Genomic DNA, 20,032 nt, shown 5'->3' on the forward strand with positions numbered 1-20,032 from the left:
TATACACATACATACACACACACACACACACACACACACACACACACACACCCTATTACATGGTTCTGGGAGATAAGAGATAAGATGTTAATCCATTATTATAGCAACTTTTGATTTTTTTAAATACAATGCTGATGAGCACTAGACATATGTTTTGAATGGAAAATATATTTGGTTTTCTTTTTTTAGTTGGAAAGAAGATTCCCAGTCTACAGCTTGTCTTTTCATTTTCTATAGCATCTTCTGAAGTGTAAAATTTTTCAATTTTTTTGAAGTTCAATTATCAAAGAATTTTTTTAATAGGTCTTGTTTCTGATGTCATATATAAGAGCTCTTTGCTTAACCCAAGATCATGAAGATTTTCTTCTATGTTTACATTTAGGTGATGATTCATTCTACTTCTGAAATAAATCTTAATTCTATCTGATTTTTTGATCTCCAGGATTGGTCTGGAAATTCTACTCTGGCCCTTCTCCAATCAATTTTATACATAGCAGTGAGTGATATCTCCTAAACTTAAATTTAATCATGTTATTTCCCTGAAAAACTCACTTTAATGGCTTTCCATTGTACTTGGAATAAATTTCTAACCTTTTTATGATGATAGTCAACAGCCTCTCCTTACCACTTCAATCTCATCTCATAAAATAAAAACAACTTTGAATTAGAAAAAAAAAACTTTGAGCTTGTCAGCTAACTTTCGTAGTTGTTCAAGGAATATTTTATTTACAGCGTATTTGTTATTTTTGTAATTCAAAAGGCCCAGATTAAAACTGTACACTAACTTAAGAAAGACGGTCTTTTATCTGGATTTTGTGCCCATCCACTTTCTATTAGAGAGATCATAAGTGCTCGATGAGGTATATCAAATGGCAAACTTTCTTCATTAGTGTCAGGTCGATGTCCTTGTGACACACTATACATAATCTGCAAAGGATTGGTGACTTCTGTCAAAACAAATATATTTCATTCATTAGAAATATATTATGATTTAATATATTAAATACATTCTAAAGCCAACCAAATGAACATGAGGGAATCTTAAAATCTTAGGAATAATTCATTACTTCCCTTTCTGTCAAAGGAATATTTAGATCCCAGCTATTGCCAGACTTGCTGCCTCTCGTGGGAGGAGTTTATATCTTCACCTCTTTAATTCTGGGCTTGGCCATGTGATTTGATTTGGCCAATGGAGTATGAAGAGAGCAGAGTAAAACAGAGCTCAGCAGAGCTGAGCAGAACCTAGCAGAGCCAAGAAGGGCCACAGCAACTAATAACCCAATGTGAATGAAAAATAAATGTTTAGTTTGTAAACTACTGAGATTCTGAGGTTGTTACACAGCAAACTGACCTAAATGAACCTCAAAATAAAGAAAGAGACAATATTATCAGAAAATTTTAAAAGTATTCTTCAGTATTTGCTGGTCTTTAGAAGAAGCACTAGTTAAATTTTCATACAAACGATTTTATAGCTGGAATGAATCTTAGAAATAAGAATTCAAAATTCTTAGTTTGCAGATAAAAAAAATGAGGACTTAAGAGATTTAGTGGCTTATAATAGAGTTAATTACTATCAGAACAAGAAGAATCTACACATTTTTCTGATCCTTAATCCAGTACTTTCCATCATACAGTGGATTCACAATGACAAATTGTTGTTTTTCTAGTGTGTTTTCCACAAAATGACTGTTAGGCAGATTTAAAATAAGTGATCTTTATTCAGATAGTTCTGAGTATGACTTACCAATATGATGTCACCTAGAATAAGGAAGTCAAAGTACACTTACCTTCAAAAGGCTGTTTTCTAGATAAGACTTCCCATGTGATAACTGCATAGCTGTTTAAGATAAAAATATACATATAGTACTTTATAAACTATTCATAATAAACTAAAATGGTACTGATTTTAAAAGCTGACTGTGAGATACCATTTTTTAAAGTAATAATGTAGTGAAATGCTGCTTAAAGAATCACTATATAGAACCAAGATGATGAATATTCATATACAGTTTTGTTTTGAAAGGGAATTAATTCAATTTGAAAAATTAGGAAATTACTGTCATAAGAACTTGAAGTTATAGGCAAGGATAACTTGTGGATGATTCTTTAACACCTAGATAAGCTATGCCCTTTAATTACATGATTCTATTATTCACACAAAATAAAGAGCAATAAAAAAGGCTGTCTCATGTAGCCCTATTCTATTGACTCTTTTTCTGGTGTAAGTACTGTCTCTTTTGGTAGTGTTAAATGTTAATTGCACTGTTTCCCTCCCCCTATCAAGGTCACATATGATAAAAACCCTTGAATATTATAAATTGATAGGACAACAAGATATGCTTTAATAATTTTTAAGGATGTAAAAGTAGCTTAAGGCGAGGCATCAGGACTTCCCTGGTGGCGCAGTGGTTAAGACTCCATGCTCCCAATGCAGGGGGTCCGAGTTTGATCCCTGGTCAGAGAACCAGATCCCACATACATTCTGCAACTAAGGAGCCTGCATGCTGCAACCCAGGAGCCCATGTGCCGCAACTAAGGAGCCCACCGCTGCAACCAAATAAATAAGTAAATAAATATTAAAAAAAAAAAGTAAGGCATCTTTATTTTCACGTTTTTAATTTTTAATTTTTTTTTTTTTGGCTGCACCACACAGCTTGTGGGATCTCAGTTCCCTGACCAGGGACTGAATCTGGGCCACGGCAGTGAAAACCAGGATCCTAACCACTAGGCCACCAGGGAACTCCCAAAGCAAGGCATCTTTAATATGAAAAACATTAACCACTGTCTCTAATTTATTTTCACCACACTTATGAGAGAAGCATAAAAATCATACTTTTAAAATGTAGCTTCAAAATTCGGATTGATTAATCTTGTTTTTTAGACAAGGTTAACTCTGAGCAAAAGTAACATGCTGTACCTGTATATATCATGCTTGATAGTAGCCCTTGATTTTTGTCCAGGTTCATAGTTTTCAGGTGGCATATAGATAATTGTCCCTCCTTCTGGTGCAGATTTACTACTTTGTGATTGTGAGAGGGACATCATGCGCCATTTTGATAAGCCAAGATCTGCAATCTGGAAGGGAAAAGAGTAATTGAATTTTTAAATTTTCTCTTTAAAAAAGTTCAAGAATTGTTTTTGTTTATATTTATTATATTTAGACATGAGACCAGAGTAAATGCTATATATATTAATATTGTATTTCTATAATAGTCTATTAGTTTCTTAACAAATTGGATTCCATAGTGCTGAACCCAACAACTCTAAAAGCAATATAAACTGACTTGAAGTTCAGCATAATATTACAAATTTTAAAAGAGACTAAGTTTTGAAAACTTAAACAGGAGTATTTTTGCCTTTTATTCTGAATGAGTATATACACTTCACTTTTTGTGACAAGTAGCTTTATATCATGTGCTTTCAAAATTTACCTATACCTCACAAAACTGCTAAACTAGTCATATCTAATACGATTGTCACTGGGTATTGTTTACAACTCAGGTTTATATGTTCTTATTTATAATGTGCTAAAAATAGTATCCTTAAAGTTGGAAATAAGTAAAATTCCAATATAGTATAACTCATTATTATATGATTTATGCCTACCACTAAAAGAATATCTGTTAACAATAGTATAGTTAGCATATAAAACATATTTATGTCCATGACAAGGAGTGCCTAAAGCATTATCAGTGACAAACATTCTGTACTTTTGATATGTCCTTTACAGTTTTACTTCACTTGTAAATTTTGTGCAGATACTATCAATACACAATATCTTATAACTAAGTATGAAAACGTTCCAATGTTTTTTTTTTAAAGGGAGACAAAAATGTAAGAACAGAAACAATATTTAGTGAACAAAAGAGTATAGGAAAACTCTGAAGACATTTAATTTAAATCACTTAGATCTTCACAAGGCACAATTTAGGAGTCAACAGAGTGGAATGAGCTCTATCCAGCACACCATTTGTGGTTCAATCATTTAACTCTTAAAATGTTCACTAGCTTTAAGAGAAGAAATAAGTTATTTAGTGTTTAGATGAATTTGAGATTAAAAAAATTATGGCCCCACTCCAAAAAGGGAGGGGGTAGCCTATATGAATCTTTCATACAGTATCATAATAAAAGGGTAAGTCTAAGAAAAATAATTAGAAAAGACCAAGAGGAAACATGGTGCCACTACATGAAGATAAGCTGGATTGATTTCTAAAGGCAATATAATATGTGTTCTGGAACATGGGTTCTAGAGCCTTGATTACTTAGATTTACATTCCACTTCTACCCCTTAATTAGCTGTGCAACCTTGGACAAGTTTTCTAATTTCTCTGTGCCTCAGATTACCCATCTTTAAACTGGGGATAATAACATAACACAGGGTTGTACTGAGGATATTAAACTAGTTATTCTAAGTGAAGGACTCAGAACAGTATCTGACACGTAGTAAATGACCCCTGTGTATTAGTATTATTAATGTTTTGTACATGGGAATAAGCCTCTAAAGATTGCTCTTATTCATACAATACTAATAAGCACAGTACATAGTTTCTGGGCCTTTAATACACTTTGAGGTGGTATTAAGACTCTGGGGCACCGTATATCCTACTTACTTCTACTTGCCACTACAAACTCTTATTCCTCCCACTCATTCTCTAAAAGCAAAAACAGTACTCCAGCTGCACATGTGCTAGGATAATAAGCATCACTATGAGAAGCAAAGTTTATTTCTGTGCCACAGTGAGAAATGTTAAAAAAAAAAAACACAAAAACTGGGATGTGGTCCATCTTATACCTGACCCACAAATTGCAAACTACTGGGCTAAATACTGGTTTGAATACAGTGCTGGAGAAAATGTATTCTGAGCTTGCTTCCTTATGTGCTCCTTTCACTTCACCTAAGGTCATCTATGTTCTTAAATCTCACCTAGAAAACTTAATCAGAATTCCCTTTATCAGCTAATTTAGTTTGGCTTTCACATGGAACCATATTTGTCCCCCTTCTCTATTACAAACACCAGGATCTTCCAGAGAAGAAAAAAAAGTGAAGAATATGATGAGAGGAATACAAGTTCCATGATTTCTTGAGGGTCCTGGTATCATTCAGCAATGAAGACAGAGGATAGGAACTTTTCTATTCTATACAAGATCTTAACATGCATTTCAAAGGTAAAGGTTCTTTTTAGCTAAAAAAGATGATAAAAGCAACAAGAATTTACTGTATTAGCACAGGAAACTATATTTAGTATCTCAAAATAACCTATAAAGGAAAATAATCTGAAAAATATATAAAACTGAATCACTTTGCTGTACACCTGAAACTAACATAATATTGTAAATCAACTATACTTCAATTTAAAAAAAGATTAAAAAACTAGAGGAAATTAAAACACACTATTCATAAAAATCATCCATAATCTTATTACCCTACCAGAATAGCTATTTTCATTTATATAATACTATCCATGTCTGTAAATTTATAAAGTTATCAGTAAGAAGCTATGAGGAATAACTTTAAGTATTCTTAGAAGTTCCACACATGATGGACAGAATAGCTGAGAAATCAAACATGGTACATATAAACATTTATTTCAAATAAGCCTACCACAGGTTCATTTGTATTTAAGGTGCACTAATTGATACTGACCAGCAGATAAACAAATTGAATGTATTCTTTTTAAAGTAGAAAAGTCCTGGTTGATCTTAATTGGTAGTATATTTTTCTTTTAGATACTATGCTTCTGGTTAGCATTCCAGTATAAAAATTTACTTCAAAAAACTGTAGCAAGGTGTGTTTCCATTTAATTTCATTAAGTATTTTAAAAGATTTTTTGCACTTCATTTAAAGGCCCTTCCAAGAAGATAGGTAGATCAGGTAACTGTTACTTTTTCATGAGTCACTGATAAACTTTGACTTTTAAGGGACATTTATAAAATAAAAAGTAGAGACACACAGGATGCATATAAAAGAGTATCATAATTTATAAGAATAGTATTAGGTCACAGTTTTATATGTGTTAAAGCTAATAAAAGTTAAAAAAACACACAAAGCCAAACTATTTTAAATTCTATTTATTTCAAAGAAAGACCATGGCTACCCTACTGATCAATGAAAAAGAGAAAGTAGGGATCATCATCACCTATTACTTTGCTTCTGTTTCCTGTATCAAGAATAGTTTCTGGACTGAGATGAAGAAAATAAAGTCCAAGGAGGTTGAAAAGTTTATAAAGGACAAATCTCAGGTCATTTTACATATATTTCAGGTTTAGTTAGAATACTTGCAAATACCTCCATGGTGATGGAGAGGTATTACAGGATACGAGAAAAGCAGATGTCATTCTGATTTTTAAAAAGGGAAAATAATATTGATTTTGCAAATCTATATATTGGCAGAGACTACCCTTAATCCCAGGTTTAAAAATGTAATGAAAGGGTTACTTTATGAGTAATTGATAAAAGAGCCAGAAAGAACTAATGAAAAATTATATTAGCCCAGTGATCAATTTCAGACTTCATGCGACATATCCCAAGTACTTGGGATGTCTAGCACAACACTGTTGCTCCACAAATACTTAATAAAGGAATGACAGACTTCATTTCCTTTTTTGTCAGTAGGACTACTGTCAAAGAGTAAACGTTAAAACAGTTTGTATATTATAAAACATTCTGAGGTACTTTAATAATATCCTTGACTATTAAATTATCAGACCTATCGGGTATATATAGAGGATCTGGAATTCATTCATTTGTTCATTCAACAACTACTTATTGAATGCTTCTATACGGCATATGCTAAGCAGGTGGCAGTGAATAAAACAGACTACATTTTAGTCTTTGTGAAGCTTATTATATTATAACTGGGGAAGACGGTCAATAAACATATTAATAAAAAATGTTTTGTAAGATGGTGAAAAATACTATGGAGAAGCATTAATCAAGGTATGAGGATACAGAGGAACTAGGCGGGTTGTCAGGGAAAGCCACTCTGATAATGAGGAAGAAAAGGAAAGGGAGTAAGTCATGAGTATGTAACAAGGAAGAATAAATCTGACTCCATATTGGATCTGTTTCTTTTACTTTAACCTTCGTATTCTATTGCTTTTGCTACAAGTTAAGAATGTTGCCTATAGCCTGAAATATACAAGACAGCCCATTCTCAAGGCTCTGACCTTTAAGGGTATAACACTTTTCTATTCATACAGAGATAAAAAGTTACAGAACAGACAATTACATTTGTCTTGTTGGACGTTTACAGGAACATCAAGATCTGACCTACATGGACTGCTGCAAGAACAAAGGAGTCCAAGAAATTTGCAACAACCAACCACACCCTCTCCCCTTTTAGTCTGAATTCTAGCTGGGGTAAGGTGGTTCTTTGGGACACTAGTCCACCATCTTCTTGGTCTACCGGCTTTCTGAATAAAGTTGCTATTCCTTGCCCCAACACCTCGTCTGTTGATTTACTGGCCCTGTCCTGCAGTGAGCAGTATGAACTTGGACTTGGTAACAAGGACACCTCGGAAAGCAGTCAAGCAAGGACTTTTGTAATATTCTAATGGAAAAAAATGGAGAAATATGGGCTGTATAACAGCTCTTTTAGGAGTATTCCAAACAAAATGAATGCTTATTCTCCAAAAGCCCTAATTAATAGAAGGATTGATATTGACCTGAAAGGAGGTTTTCAGACCATGTTGTGTAGCTCTGATTTGAGCTCTGTACTGCTTAATAGTTAATCATGACTTGAAGATACAAAAAAGCAGCTAATTAAATTTGAAGATGACACAAAGCTGGAGGACAAAGTTAAAAATCCTTGGACTACAGAAAAAACATTCAAAAAGGTCTTAAGAGCTGAAGTTATCACCCAAATCTAACAAGATAAACTTTGATGATGTCCAGAAAATATCCTGTGAAGTACATGACAAGGAGACATGACTTAAGTAACAATACATTAAAAAAAAAGAAAGAAAGAAAACCTCTCAGTGTTTTTTGTTGACACTGAGCCCAACTTGAATGTTGTTATAGGACTGCCCCCCAAAAGACGAATTAGTGAGGAACTATGAATACGAAGTAAAGTATTTAAGGACGATTCTACATTTATCACACCACATCAAGGGTGTAACTGACCAGGACCCTATGAGGCCTTCCTGGAACAGACCTCCCCCCACATATCTACTGCTTTAGCTCCTCTCTAAAGTACCTAGATAATAGTATCTGATGCCTATTTCCTGAGTTTTTCAGATGCTAAAACCACCAACAAATGGAAGAAATTAACTACTTGATGATCATGGGCATGTAATCCCCAGACCTTCTAGCACCTAAGGAATGACCACCATCAACCAATCAGAGAATTTGTGCAAGAGCTGACCACATACCCAAGGTGTGTCCCTTCCTCACCTTGCCTTTAAAAATGCTTTGCTGAAACCCTTTGGGTAGTTAGGGTTTTTTCAGCATGAGCTACCTCTTCTCCTTGCTTGGCCCTGCAATAAACCTTTCTCTGCTCCAAACTCTGACATTTTGGTTTGTTTGACCTCACTAATGTGTTGGCCACACAAACTTGTGTTAGGTATATATGGGTATTTGGATTAGTTTTGAGGATCAAAATTTAAGAGAGATTTAAACACAGATGCATCTAGATAGCACCCGGGATTAAAACCTATGTAATAAGGAAATTGGCTGAAGAAACTAAAGATGTGTATAAGGGAAAAGTGTATGTGAGAAGTAAGGGGATTATAGCTAACTTCAAATCTCAGAAGCACTGTCAGGTGGAAATAAAATTGGACTTTGAACTCACTTTATCACTAGGACCGATGAGTGGAAGCAACAGAGAAGGAGTTTTGACTGATCGTATAAAAAAAAGTCACAGTCATTCAGTTACGGAGCTTAAACACTCTCTTGTCACAGGGTAACTGCCTTGGGAGATGAGGGATTGTTGTAGTGAGGATTCAGAGGACTAGCTGATTAGGGGACTAGAATAGGTCACTTCTACCTGTATGGTTCTATAACTGATGGAATAGATTTGTCTCTTTTTTTTAAGTAGTATTGAGGCAGCAGCTTGCTTCTCTCTTCCTTTTCCTTCCATTTTATTCTAGGCAGAGGGAGTGCCTTCAATAAAGGTTTATTTTTTCACTTAACTTTTCTCACACTTTTTATATTTATTTTTCTATTGTTCCAACTTCCTTATTACTTATTTGAACATTTTTGGATACTTATAATAATCTTCAATTATGTATATTATTTGAAGTGCAGCAAAATACTATGTAAAAATAAAGTGAGTTACATTTAGTATTAATTTCTCAGCAACTACTTTTTATTTGCTGTCATCAGTTACATATAGGGTAACTGAAATCACTACTGCTCTGGTGCCTTTAGGTATCTAAATCTTATGCTTTATGCAAAAAATTCATTCAAAACAGATCACAGATTTAAATGTAAAACATAAATCTATGGAACTTTTAGAAGATAACATAGAAGTAAATCTGCAATACCTGTGGCTTCGTGAAGAGTGCTTAGACATGACAGCAAAAGCATGATCATAAAAGAAATAGATTACAACTTTTGCTCGGTGAAAGACCCTGTTAAAAGGAGGAAAAGAACAAACTTTGGATTGGCAGAAAATTTTTGCAAACTACATATCTGATTAAGGACTTATATCTAAAAAATATACAGAACTCTTAAAACCCAATAGTATAAAAGCAAAGAATCCAAGTAGAAAATGGTCTTAAGATATGAAGAGATGTTTCACTGAAAAGGATATAGAGATGGCAAATAAATAAATAACAATATTCAACATTATAGGTAAATGAAAATTAAGACCATGGTGCTATATCACTATACATCTATTAGAATGCTAGAATAAAAAACTATGATAATACCAAATGCTGGTGAGGGTGCAGAAAAGCTGGGTCTTTCATACATTGCTGGTGGAATATACGACGGTACAGCCACTGTGGCAAGTAGCTAGGTAGTTTCTTAAAAAGCTAAACATATGCTTACCATATGACCAAGCAGTTACACTCTTGGGCATTCATCTAGGAGGAATGAAAACTTACATTTGTTCAAAAAGTTGCACAGGACTGTTCATAGGAGCTTTATTGTAATTGCCAAAGACTAAAAATAACCAAAATATCTCTCAACAGCTGAATGGTTAAACAACTTTTGTACACCCATACCATGGAATACTATTCACCAGTGAAAAAGGAACCAACTGTTGACACAAGCAACAACTTAAATGGATCTCAAAGGCATTATGCTAAGTGAACAAAGCAGTCTCACAATATCACACACTGTATGATTCCATTCATATAGTATTCTCGAAATGACAAAATTACAGAGATGGAAGACAGGTTAGTGGTTGACAGTAGTTAGGTATGATGGAGGGGAGAAGGTATGACTATAAAGGGGTAGCATAAGTGATATCTTTCTTGTGACAGAGTAGTGTTATATCTTGATTGCTGTGGTGGTTACACAAATTTACACATGATAAAGTGATACAGAACTATATACATGCATTGTACCAATGCCAAATTCCTGGTCCTGAAATAGTACTATAATTATATGTGATGTAACCACTGGCAGAAATTGGGTGAAGGGTACATGGGACTCCTTTGTATTATCTTTGCAACCATCTATGAATCTATAATAATTTCAAAATGAAAAGTTAACAAAGGTATAATTGACAATTTAAATTAAGAACAGAATGACTGTATTTTGAACCATAATTTTACCAATGTCTGTAGTCTAGGAATAACTAACTCACTGCAGCACGAAGAAGTGGCACTGAATTAGGGGCTATGGAAAAGGCAGAGATATTAAATTGGTAAGATAGAAGAAATAACTAAAAAGTCTTTAAAACTATTAAACACAAGGATGCAGATAAGCTTTTTTTTAAAAAAAAGTAACTACCTTAACGTGAAATTCATTATCCAATAAGATATTCTGAGTCTTCAGGTCATGATGAAGTAGAGGAGGATTCATATTGTGCAGGTAATTTACACCTAGTGCAATTTCATGCAGAATACGAAATCTTAATGGCCAAGGAACATCAGGATATTCATTTTTCTTCATATATGTGGAAAGAAACAAAACTAAAATTAGTGGCCAAATTTATTTCCACTTAGAAAATGAAATATTCCATGAGGAAATATAGTATTAAACTAAATATCTGGTATAACTAAATTCAGGGCAAAAAATACTCATTTTGTTATATTATCAATTTGACATTATTTAACATCCTTGTATCTTACTTTCCTCAATTATTAGAGAAAATAATGACTTTACAGTACTGATATTTCCTTTTAGTTTATACTGGTAATGCAACTACATGGTATGGGGTCTTTCTTCAGTTGAGACAGTTTTAAATTATTTTTTTATCTGTATAATACCCAGACATATATTTATACTCATACCCATCTTCCCATTCTATGGCTTCTTATCAAATAACTTGTGCCCATGAATGTAAACACACACACACACACACACACACAATTTGTTTCTATTCAAAATTTATATTTTAAATCTCCTATTAATATAAAACCATACTTGATTACGATGATAACCACTGCATCAATTAAAATTATGACCGTAATATATTTACTTACTAAGCATTAATACTTCATATTTTTAAATCATATATTTACTTGCATTTCAGCTTGAAAAATTAGCATTTGGGAGTTTTGCTTTTGTGAAGGAGACAAAAATCATCTTCATTTCTAAGTATATATAACATAGAAACATTAAAAATGTAATGTTTTCTATTTCCTGGTACTTACAAGTGACAGTCATCTGAACTTTCTTAAATGTTTTCTGAACATAAAAGTTAATACAGCTTCCCAGGAGAATGAACATACTCAGAAAAATTAGATAATTTGGGAATATCCAACCATGAATCATCAGGGACCATGCCACTGGGTACATTTTACTAAATAATATGAAAAAGTATGCTTCCACTGAGCTCAAAACTGTTCTTAAGAATTTTTTTTCTGCAGATGGGTCAGCTTATAGTTCATTGATTAACTAACTTGGCAGGGGAGTGGCTCAAAATACTTGTCTTTACATAGTATTTTGATTTTTTTCATCAATCTTTTGTGAGGTTGGGGGAACGTGCTTCAAGATAAATCCTGACCTAATAATACAGGACACCAAAAGAAACACAAAACACAAATGTTCAACATTACTTCCTCTTGTTTACACAGATTCCCATCCCCTTGAGTAACTGAATCTTTTAATCTTTAAAAAGGTAACTTTTTCTGAAAATTATATAGTTTAAAGAAGTAACAAGGCCTCTCTGCAGTATAGTGCTATATGGAAGCTTTTGATCATGGAGAGGAAGGTAGATGAGTGCTCACTATGTATTTTATGATTCCTTCCAGGAGTCAGCAATCCCCCTGTAGGAGGCTCTAGAATTTCTAATGGGCTCCAAATTTGGGTACCAGAGCATCTACTGTGGTGCTGGGGTATGGGAAGACAACATTAGAATTTATGCTTATACTCATTTAACAAAAGGAAACTGTGTTTAATTAGTATTTGTATCTTACTTGCTGTGTTGGTTACACAAATCTTATACACTGACACTAGTTACTTTACTCTGCCCTTGTTTCAGATGGTCCTGTCACAAACAGAATGTGTTGTATCCCGAAATAAAGAAGAAGTCACTCCATGAGTGGTGACAGTGGCACCCATTCTCTCTTGTTTGCTTATAGATCACTATGATGTATCAGAATTTAGGAGTGTTCAGTGACTAGATTTTACAGATTATGTTACTACTCAGTTTTAACTAAAGCACCCCTCACAAAAGAGACCGAGTTCTTTAAAAATATTTCTTGACAGAAACTGCAGGCTAGAGATAATCTTAGTAATATGAGAGCAAGCAAACAACAATAGATGGATACACATATTTTGAGAATGAGGACACCCCCCACAACCGGGCCATATTTGTTTACTGATGGGATTCACAATTAAAGCCAGATAACTGATACCTTGGGAAAAAGGTACATGGCTCATGCCATTGTCTATTATTGGAAAAGCTCATGTATTTGATACTCAGATTTATTTGGTCTATTAATTCAGAACTTTATGAACTGGTATTATTAACATTTAATTTGAACCCTACATTGTCTTTAACATAAAATGAAATCTGGCTTAAACTAACAATAAATTGTATGGTGTGCCGAGTTTATCTTTTCTCTCTCCTGTTCCTCTCTTACATATATATACATGTGGATATTCGAATTCAATGTAAAACTCAGGAACAGTAACCTAAGCAAAATAATCTAGGTCACTTAGAATGCAGGCTCTGACTCCACAGTATTTTTTTTTTTTTTTTTTGCGGTACCCGGGCCTTTCACCGTTGCGGCCTCTCCCGTTGCGGAGCACAGGCTCCAGACGCGCAGGCTCAGCGGCCATGGCTCACGGGCCCAGCCGCTCCACGGCATGTGGGATCCTCCCGGACCGGGGCACGAACCCATGTCCCCTGCATCCGCAGGCGGACTCTCAACCACTGTGCCACCAGGGAAGCCCCACAGTATTTTTAACAACACAAAAGAAGCCATAAATGGTGAAGTTTTTCATTATTCTTATTTTGATTCATCTATATATCCCTAAATAATCTGATCATTTGTAAAACGAAAGTACTATATAGGTTGAATAACAGAATTATAACGACTGAAAATGTATAATACTTACCCTATGTAGGAGTTCATTTAATGACCCATTTGGCATGTATTCAGTAACTATTCCCCAAAATTCAGGCTCATTGCAAACTCCCAAAATTGGAAGACTGTAACTAAATCTAGCTTTTTTTTTTTTTTTTTTTTTTGCAGTACGCGGGCCTCTCACTGCTGTGGCCTCTCCCGTTGCGGAGCACAGGCTCCGGACGCGCAGGCTCAGCGGCCATGGCTCACGGGCCCAGCCGCTCCGCGGCATGCGGGATCCTCCCGGACCGGGGCACGAACCCGCGTCCCCCGCATCGGCAGGCGGACTCTCAACCACTGCGCCACCAGGGAAGCCCCTAAATCTAGCTTTGTGTAAAATTTCAGCTTCTCTTAAGACATCATTTCTTTCACTAAAGAAAGAAAATGTATAATTATTTCAAAGTAAGGAAAAATACATAATTATCAAGCCCATAAATATTAATTAATCCTGGATTTTTTCATTCATTAGCTTTTGACCTCATGTAAATTATGCAGCTTCTCTTAGTTTCTTCGTGTTTAAAGTTGGGATAATATCTACCCTATATATTCCATAGGTCTGTTTAGAGACCAAAATACCTGTATAAGCCACTGACAGAAAAAAGTGCTACATACAGATGATTATTGTACTCTTCTCAGGAAAGGGAAAGAATACCATGTTTAAGTTTATAAAGTCTATATTAGAATGATAGGTGCTTTAACTAATTACGTTAAGTTTATGTTGTATTAAAATGATCAAATTTGATTAGACTATTATATTAAATTTTATGGCTGCATACCATGTAAAAATTTTCTAAATATCCTGAATATTAAAACACTTAAATGTTGTAGATTTTAATGACTAGATGATAATAGTTGCATAAGGGTCAATAATGCTTAGAAATTATATACTGGAACACAGGAAAAGGACACTGAGAACAGGTAAATGCTTAGAATGGATCCCTGGGCTAACTCTGGATCCCAGGTTCATTTGATTTTTCATTCATAAAACAAATAAATATTGAACATTTATTATGAATAAAGAACTGTGCTCAGCATTATGGAGACTAGTAAGTTTAAAAAAACCAAAAAACAAAACACATAGTCTATGACCTCAAACTGTCCAGAAATCTTTTTAAGAAATCTTTTTTAAGAAAATAAGAAATCTTTTTAAGAAATCTTTTTAAGAAAAATAAGTACTCACTGTGGTCTTGATTTACACTTCTCCAATGATTAGTGATGTTGAGCACCTTTTCATATACCTATTGGTCACTTGTATGTCTTTGGATGTGTTAATTATATTGATATTGGTAATTATTACATGATGATGTATATGTATAGCAAATAATCATGTTTTGCACTTTAAATATATACGATTATATTTGTCAATTATTCCTCAATAAAGTTAAAAAATAAGAAAAGCAAAAAAAGAAAACCAAATACTTAAAATATAAGGCAGAATATGATAAGCGCCATCAAAAACAAGTAAATAAGCAAGCAAATAAATAAATAAATATAGGGAGCTCAGAGAACTAGTAAATCTGGGCTAAGGGAGTTGCTACAGCCTTTAGAGAGAGATGTCAACAGTACCTTAAGGATGGATAGAATTTCAACCACTGGAAAAAGGGCATCCAAGATATGTGGTCCCTCTCCAAGATGGGAGAGATTTTGCCTTTCTTTTTCATCTGTGTCTCCCCAGGATCTGGAACAGTACCTGGCACACAGAATTTGTCTAATAGATGTGTATCAAATGAACTCAAGAAAGTTAAAGTACAGGCTATATCTGGAAAATGACAAATTGTTTAATATGAATCAGGATGTGTAACAGCGTGTGTAAAGGGAGTGAGGTGAATAGGGTAGGGTAGGGCCTCATCTCAGAGCCTTAAAGCCAGGTGAGAGCATTTACACTTGATTTGGTAGTCACTGAGTTGTGACTACAGGTTATTGAGCACAGGAGTGACAGGAGTGGAACAAACTTTTAGGAGGATTAACTTGGCAGCAAGGTGTAGGATCAGCAGAAGGAGGTAGAGTTTGAAAGCCAGGTATTAGAAGATTATAATACTAGTTAAGATGTGAAGCAATGAGAGTCTGAAACTATAAAGGTTGCAGTGTAAATAGAAAGAAAAACACTAGCTGAATAGAATACCCAGGCTCTGGTGGCTGACTGATTGACCTGATTGACTAAGGGAGGTATATACATATATATATGTGTATATGTGTGTGTATGTATGTGTGTGTGTACGTATGTGTGTGTGTACCTATATATGAAGGGAACTGCATTTGTCACCAATTTTTTTCCATGGATGGTTTGGTATTGGTAGCAGCAGTAATAGAAAGAGAACTGTCTCTAGGAGAAGCTTACTAGGTAAACAATGATGATTAGTTGGTGCTTAAACCACCCAAGCTCTTGATGAATGGCTGCCGAAATAAGAAAAGCAACAGACATTCCAGACCAGACTATGAAGCCTCCTTTAAAAACAAACAATAAGCAAAATAAAGCAGAAACATCTTAGTCATCTATGTTTTGAAGAGGTAATATACTTACATGTTTCAAAATTCAAGAATTACAAGAATGCATAAAAGAGTTTCTCTTCTTCTCCCTGCTCTTCAGCCACTTAATATCCCAACTGTGAGGCAACCCATTTTACCAGTTTGTGAGACCTGCTTTAATTAAATTTATATTTCCTAAGCTGAAACACGTCTGTATTTGCCTCATGAAATGTAGGTCAACAAGACAGTTATTGAGTAGCACCTTTGCTGGGAAGGTTCCTGGATACTCTGAGAAAGAATTATAGAGAGGGCATGCTAGGGGATGTCTTATTGATACTTAATGTACTAATTCCCCCTCCCATGAAGAGTATGATGCATTCTTCCTTCTCTTGTGATCCTATTATTTGTTGGCCACTTTACTACAGTTGGTTTCATTATCCCTACTTTATATATGAGAGCACGAAGGCTCACATAAATTAATAATTTCTATTGGTCATGCCAACAATAAGTGGCAGATTTGGAGTCAGATTTGAATTGCAATTGTGGGACGCTAAAGCCTTTGTTTTTTCCACTCACTGCTTAATCAGAGAAGGAAAATTCTTGAAGTCAGATTTCAGGAAGAATGAGTGGGAAAACAGAAAAAGCCAACACAGTTTAAAACTAGGTTTTTATATTAAAAAAATAAAAATGTAAAACAGCTTTTACAGACATATTACCAAAATTACCCATAACAAATTTCAGTTACAAAACAGTTACACTGTTTACACAAGGTATTTGAACAACCTATCAGACTCACCTATTCATAAGGCGTTGGGAGATTGCTGGGGAAGGTCCTCTCATGGGCAAAAGTCAGGTTACAGAGAATAATTCACCAATCACTAAAATAAGAACATGTTACAGCACATAAACTTAGTTTTCTTTTGTGATCTCAAAGAACAATGCAAACATTAGCCACACCAGAGCCCAAGAAGTACATATATCTGTTATTCCCACTTCATAAGTGAGGACATAAGACACCCTGTGAGTCAACTGCAGAGCCCAGTCCTATGCTCAGACTACATAAATACAGCTAATGTTAACATTCTAGGAAACAAGTGGAAGAAAAAATGTGATGCAGTAATGCCAGAGTGTTGCACTGGTCCTTATGGCGTCTTTGACGGCAGAATTAATTTCCTACCCGATTTAGTGAAGAATTTTAGATGATGAAATTGTTAATGAGCACGAGAGGGAACTCCCTTCATTTCTTGGCCCCAAATGGCACAAAACTTAGATAAATTAAAATCTTGAGAAGCAGCATCCAAAATGGGAGGATCAATCTCCTTTAAAATACCTAAGGAGTCCATCAGTGCTAGATTTCCACATATTTTAATAGTTGATTCTAAAATACATCTACCCTCTCTAATCAACCACCACCCTTCAAAGTTGACTACATACACATAATTTCCCAGTAATTGCTCCACAGAATTCAAGACCCAGGGTAAATATACCCTGTATATCACGAAATCAGGATTATGGTACACAAGAAGCGGGAACAATTTCTAGAGGTGTCTCAAACTTACTGTGAGATCTAGCCCATCCAAGCCTGATAGCAAGAGAGCAAGTAAAAGCCACAGGCAGATGAAAGTCAATACCATTAGCAGGGCTGAAGCTGAGGAATTTATCTGCTGTTGGATACTGACAGCCTCTAGCTAATCAGGCATCTAGCATGATGTATTTTCACTTTAGATATAGGGGGAGGAGAGGAGAATGTTGCAGTCATGGATGTTAACTCACTAAGAATTGAATGCAGGGCCTAGTTAAATTCCTATTGGAAGGAAAATACACAAGACTAGTGACTAGACTCACTGATTAATATATACGGTTGAAAGGTTTTTCTGGAAACAGGAACTAATCTAGCCTTCCCTTGAAATCTGGACATTGCACTAAACTTGTTCCAGGATGGGAGAGACATTCAAAAGTTTTGGTCATTTAACAGCTTTCTGATTTCAGTTTATTGTTAGCAAAAATAATACAAGTTTCCTCTAGAGACAGTCTTCCTTCCCTGTGACGGTAAGAGGAGAAACTAAATTGAGTTTGATATCTAAACTTTCATGCCTACATGTGTAAACCAAAAACAACAAAAAGCCCAAACCAAAACGTCCCAGACTCTACAGCAGTGCTGTTCAATAAAAATATAATGTGAACCACATATACAATTTGAAATTTTCTAAGAGCCACTTTAAAAAAAAGTTAATAGCCACCTATGGCTAAGAGCTACCTATTGGGCAGTGCAGCCCTAGAATTCGACTTCAAAAAAGAAAAAAAAAAAAAGGGAAAAACAAAGCAAATAGAACCCAACTTCAATAAAGAGGACGTTTAGAGTTGGGCTGTGATTGCTGATTTTTGGTGTCTGGAGAAAGGAGGCCCAGGAGTAAGAAAAAAAGGAGAGGGCAGTGAAAAGAAGCGTGATTGCTGCATCTCCAGAGAAGCCTGCTCTCCCCACCATGTTAGCCCAAGCGTTGAACGGCTGCCTAGAGGTGACGAGGTGTGCGGCCGATCCCAAGTGGTCACCGTCGCTTGGGCTTCAGAGCCCGCTTGCCGGGGGTTAGAGCCAGTGGGGTGGGGAACGCAGATTTCGGGGCTCCGCGGTGGAGCCGCCAGGGCGCCCTACCTGTCGAGCAGCGGGGTGTGAATGTGCAGGTGTTTCACGGCCACCCGAACGCGGCAGTCTGCGTGGCGGGCAGAAGACACGGTGCCGGACGCGCCGCGGCTCAGGTAGCGCAAGTCGCCGAGCTTGTGGTACGGGATGGTGGGCAGGGCGCTGCAGATGGCCTGCTCGTTCATGGTAGCGGGTGGCGCGGGCACTCAAGCAGCCGATCGATTCCGGAAGTGCCCGCCGCTCCCGCGGCTCCACCCCCTGCGCGAGCCGGCTCGGCAGGCCCTACAGCCTGCCGGACATGAGGTCACGAGGTCGTCCATTCTCCGCGCAGCCCACGCCAAGCCGCTGCTTATCCGGAGCCGGAGCGGACTGGTCAACTCTGCGGCGGCGGGGCGCACAGGGGAGGAGCTTCCTCTCTCCGACCTGGCCCTCCCAGGCGCTGCCAGCCACCCGAGCCCGCCTTTCGGAGCTCCTCCCTCCCCAGACTTCTCACGCGACGTCAGCGGCGGATGCCGAGGCGGGGATGAGGGCCACTGGCCCGCGATCCTCCCAGCAAGGCTCCGGCCTCGGCCTCAGGCCCGAGATCTCCGCCTTGTGGCGACCAGACGACGTGTGCCACACCGGCGGGGCTCGGGCGGGGGCTTGGGAGTGGGGAAGTGAGCCAGGGGCGCTCAATTTGTCTTCTCTCCCCCCAACCCACAAGGTTGGAAAGGTTTTCTTGTGGGGAAATTTCCTCTCCGCAGCTTCACACTCAGTCAGCGGACCCTCCCACCCAGGAGGAATCTCCCCTGGTCCCATCGGGGCGTCTTCCGGGAGTCGCCAAACACCAGACAGGGGTAGCGGGGTGGGTGTGGCAGCTGCCATTTCCTGCGCGGAAAGCCCTTTGAGGACCTGCGGTGGTGACTTACTAGGGCTCCGCGCTTCTCAGCCCGGTGAGTCAGGTAGGGGTGTAGATTCACTTGCTTATCTGGACTCCAGTCTAACCTCACTTGCAACTACTTCAGTCGTGTGGGGGTGGCTGATAAGCCCTGTCAGAGTTTAATCCTGTCTAAACGTTCAGGTGTTTAGTTCCTGTTGAGTGCTTCTCTACTAGGTACCTATTTTTCTGACTTTTTTTTTTTCTCTCCTGACGTCCATAATTACAGACAGAGATTGAAAAGTAACCTTGAGAGAGTCCCTCCCTTGATTCCAGGTAAGACTGCAAACATTTCTTTCTTATAGATCTGGGAAGAATGCGGTGTT

General features: G+C 36.7%; 1 pseudogene across 1 annotated transcript; it reads right to left on the reverse strand.

The window, feature by feature from the left end:
• Positions 1-233: 233 nt before the first annotated feature.
• On the reverse strand, positions 234-18,975 carry LOC309974440 (receptor-interacting serine/threonine-protein kinase 2-like; annotated as a pseudogene). Its single transcript has 9 exons — positions 18,803-18,975; positions 14,010-14,057; positions 13,679-13,784; positions 10,901-11,056; positions 10,729-10,786; positions 10,502-10,531; positions 2,918-3,075; positions 1,788-1,837; positions 234-947 (listed from the first exon to the last, which is right to left on the reverse strand). The product of its transcript is annotated as a receptor-interacting serine/threonine-protein kinase 2-like (transcript).
• Between the last annotated feature and the right edge of the window lie 1,057 nt (positions 18,976-20,032).

This window comes from Leucopleurus acutus (genome assembly GCF_964270905.1).
Source record: "Leucopleurus acutus genome assembly, chromosome: 17".
Lineage (NCBI taxonomy): Eukaryota > Metazoa > Chordata > Mammalia > Artiodactyla > Delphinidae > Leucopleurus > Leucopleurus acutus.